Source organism: Asparagus officinalis, chromosome 5 (genome assembly GCF_001876935.1).
Source record: "Asparagus officinalis chromosome 5, Aspof.V1, whole genome shotgun sequence".
In the NCBI taxonomy this organism is placed as follows: domain Eukaryota; kingdom Viridiplantae; phylum Streptophyta; class Magnoliopsida; order Asparagales; family Asparagaceae; genus Asparagus; species Asparagus officinalis.
In genome coordinates, this window is record NC_033798.1 from 130957821 (window position 1) to 130961715 (window position 3895).

The 3895-nt window shown below is 43.9% G+C and overlaps 1 long non-coding RNA gene across 1 annotated transcript; it reads right to left on the bottom strand.

The window, feature by feature from the left end:
• LOC109843701 lies at positions 1770–2401 on the bottom strand. Its single transcript, XR_002247765.1, has 3 exons — positions 2312–2401; positions 2072–2139; positions 1770–1860 (listed from the first exon to the last, which is right to left on the bottom strand). It is a non-coding gene; the product is annotated as an uncharacterized LOC109843701 (long non-coding RNA).

A 3895-nucleotide genomic window follows, 5' to 3' on the forward strand; every position in this document is an offset into this window, starting at 1 on the left:
CTTTCTCTCTCTCCATCATAGCCACTGCCTCTTCTCCTGCATGCCGAGCCTCTTCTATCCTGTTCTCATCCAGCATCTTCCACTGGTGGAGCTCCATTGCCTGCAGGCAAAATATATTTTGAATAAAGGGTTTGCATCCTCGAGCAACAAGTTGATAGAAGCTGAACCAATTACCTTTTGTTTAGCGGTGAGTGCTTCTCTACAAGCAGTACTGTACATATCCATTGTCTGTTTTAGTTCTAATTTCAGTCTCTTCATCTCTGCTTCCACATCATCCTGCAAGTCTCAACACAAATTGGGTCTTAACCATCTACAAACTGTCATTTGGATGGCATTGTTGTTGTTGTAGTGCAATTGACTTGATAAAAGCTTGATATTTCATGTTGGTCTCTCTCCAGAAAAAAAAAACTGGTCTATATGTCTTTTTGGCTCAGTTACTCCAACGTGAAATAATTGAAATTTTATGCTAAATATTAAAATAAACATATTTTGATTATCAAGGATAAGGTATAACCTAGTTCTCTAATGCCACATTAGATTGGGCAAGAAACTTAAGCTTATTGCTAGTCGACAATGTATATTAAGCAAAACTTATTTGTTAATGCCTTGTTGGAATCGTAAAGGCCCAAAATGAAGATAGATGACTCATAGGAACGAACTTGAAATTTGTTGAGATCTACAGAAACTGACTAATGGGGCTTGTACCGAATTAGACTTACCATATACTGCATTGATGAGGGCCCATGTGAGGAGGAAGAGTGGTTATTGGTTGCTGAGTAACTACTGTATGATGGTTGTGACATCTCAAAGCTGTGTTCGTAACTTTCCTGAGCACTGGACATCCTATGATGGTAGCTGTGATCAACGCTTGGCCTGCCAGTGCTCACAAAGGATATATCACTGTCTGGCGATGAGAAATCCCCATATGGTCTTGTGCTCATGCCACGAGCTCCTCTTGTGAACGGAGACCTGTTGTAGTTTTACAAGTAAATTTGGGCTAAGAAATTGTGAAAATATGTATCAGTATGGCTATTTCGTGGCGAGTGCCTACCTGAATTGATCTCTTTCGGTATGGCTGAGGTGAGGGCTACGAGACTCTGGTACTGCAGGACCTGTTAATATGGACGGTGTTTATATATATGATGATCAAACTACCAAAGCTGATGGGAAACAAGGAAACGTATATGTTGATCTAAAGTAAGAGGCTAAAAAGTACTGGAGAAATGGCAGAGACCTCTTGGTGTCACAGAGAGTTGGCGAGGGTCGGGTTTGATGCTAGCTTTACTCTGAGAATGGTGTCCCTGATGAGAGACAGAAGGTGCTGCTCTGGTAGCATTCCTGATGGATGAAACTTTCCCCTTGGAGATCACGTAAACTGTGCAGAAATCTGGCGCTCCCTTGGATATATTACTCGAGATATCTGAACTTTTGATTCTCCTGGATGCAAGAAGCTACGTATTAAGCACCATGAAGAAATAACAGATCGAGGATGAAAGGTGATGGGTGTTGGAGTCAGGAATTTACCAGGCAAACGCTCCTTTGGATGATGACGCACCAATGACCAGCTTGTCTATGGTGGATTCAGAAACGAAATCAACGACTGCCTTGGCCACCTCGCTATCATTCAGGATGACGTCTTTGCACTTTACCTGTTTTAAGAGAAGAATTTGTAAGTTGCTTGCTTAAGAGGAGTGCTGCTACAGGGACCTCCAAAATAGGGGACCCTGAGTGGGACAGGTGAGGTGTCGCCTCCCTGTCCGACGCACCAATGACCAGCTTGTCTATGGTGGATTCAGAAACGAAATCAACGACTGCCTTGGCCACCTCGCTATCATTCAGGATGACGTCTTTGCACTTTACCTGTTTTAAGAGAAGAATTTGTAAGTTGCTTGCTTAAGAGGAGTGCTGCTACAGGGACCTCCAAAATAGGGGACCCTGAGTGGGACAGGTGAGGTGTCGCCTGGTTTTAATTAATTTCCATAAGAATTAATAATGTCGATTGATGCTGATTGTATTTGCCCCCCAGGACTGAGGTTAATTACGGACTAAGCAAGCAGTTGAGGTGACGTACATCCTTTCTAGTGCAGAAGCAACGGAAGGGGAGGAACATGTTGTTCGCAGAAGCCTCGGTTTGTTGTCCTGGTCATAAATTAAAAAACAACAGTAGCGGGTTACGTTTAATGTCAGTTGCTCGAATCGGTTGCTATAATTAAAAGAGAGAGAGAGAGAGAGAGAGATGCAGCTAGAGATGGAAATTAAGATTGAGGTACAAAAGCGCACACACACACACGTATATATAAGAAGAGACGACCTTGAGTGTTGACGTGGACAAGGGTGATGGTCTGGCCCCTGGAGACAAGGTTCTCAAGAGCCCATTTCAGAGCATTCTGGCTGCTCTTGTCTCTGTATGGTCTTGTGCTCATGCCACGAGCTCCTCTTGTGAACGGAGACCTGTTGTAGTTTTACAAGTAAATTTGGGCTAAGAAATTGTGAAAATATGTATCAGTATGGCTATTTCGTGGCGAGTGCCTACCTGAATTGATCTCTTTCGGTATGGCTGAGGTGAGGGCTACGAGACTCTGGTACTGCAGGACCTGTTAATATGGACGGTGTTTATATATATGATGATCAAACTACCAAAGCTGATGGGAAACAAGGAAACGTATATGTTGATCTAAAGTAAGAGGCTAAAAAGTACTGGAGAAATGGCAGAGACCTCTTGGTGTCACAGAGAGTTGGCGAGGGTCGGGTTTGATGCTAGCTTTACTCTGAGAATGGTGTCCCTGATGAGAGACAGAAGGTGCTGCTCTGGTAGCATTCCTGATGGATGAAACTTTCCCCTTGGAGATCACGTAAACTGTGCAGAAATCTGGCGCTCCCTTGGATATATTACTCGAGATATCTGAACTTTTGATTCTCCTGGATGCAAGAAGCTACGTATTAAGCACCATGAAGAAATAACAGATCGAGGATGAAAGGTGATGGGTGTTGGAGTCAGGAATTTACCAGGCAAACGCTCCTTTGGATGATGACGCACCAATGACCAGCTTGTCTATGGTGGATTCAGAAACGAAATCAACGACTGCCTTGGCCACCTCGCTATCATTCAGGATGACGTCTTTGCACTTTACCTGTTTTAAGAGAAGAATTTGTAAGTTGCTTGCTTAAGAGGGGGAGTCCCTGTAGCAGCACTCTTTAAGATATACGCACGCATAAAACCATCGGGGTGCGTGCATGCGCGTTGGGAGTGTGGGGGCATGCATTAGTTACTGCTTGATTACATGCAGGCGTCATTAATTATTTTGGGGAGTCCCTGTAGCAGCACTCTTTAAGATATACGCACGCATAAAACCATCGGGGTGCGTGCATGCGCGTTGGGAGTGTGGGGGCATGCATTAGTTACTGCTTGATTACATGCAGGCGTCATTAATTAAGCGTGAAGCTGGCTAAGGTTTTAATTAATTTCCATAAGAATTAATAATGTCGATTGATGCTGATTGTATTTGCCCCCCAGGACTGAGGTTAATTACGGACTAAGCAAGCAGTTGAGGTGACGTACATCCTTTCTAGTGCAGAAGCAACGGAAGGGGAGGAACATGTTGTTCGCAGAAGCCTCGGTTTGTTGTCCTGGTCATAAATTAAAAAACAACAGTAGCGGGTTACGTTTAATGTCAGTTGCTCGAATCGGTTGCTATAATTAAAAGAGAGAGAGAGAGAGAGAGAGATGCAGCTAGAGATGGAAATTAAGATTGAGGTACAAAAGCGCACACACACACACGTATATATAAGAAGAGACGACCTTGAGTGTTGACGTGGACAAGGGTGATGGTCTGGCCCCTGGAGACAAGGTTCTCAAGAGCCCATTTCAGAGCATTCTGGCTGCTCTTGTCTCTGT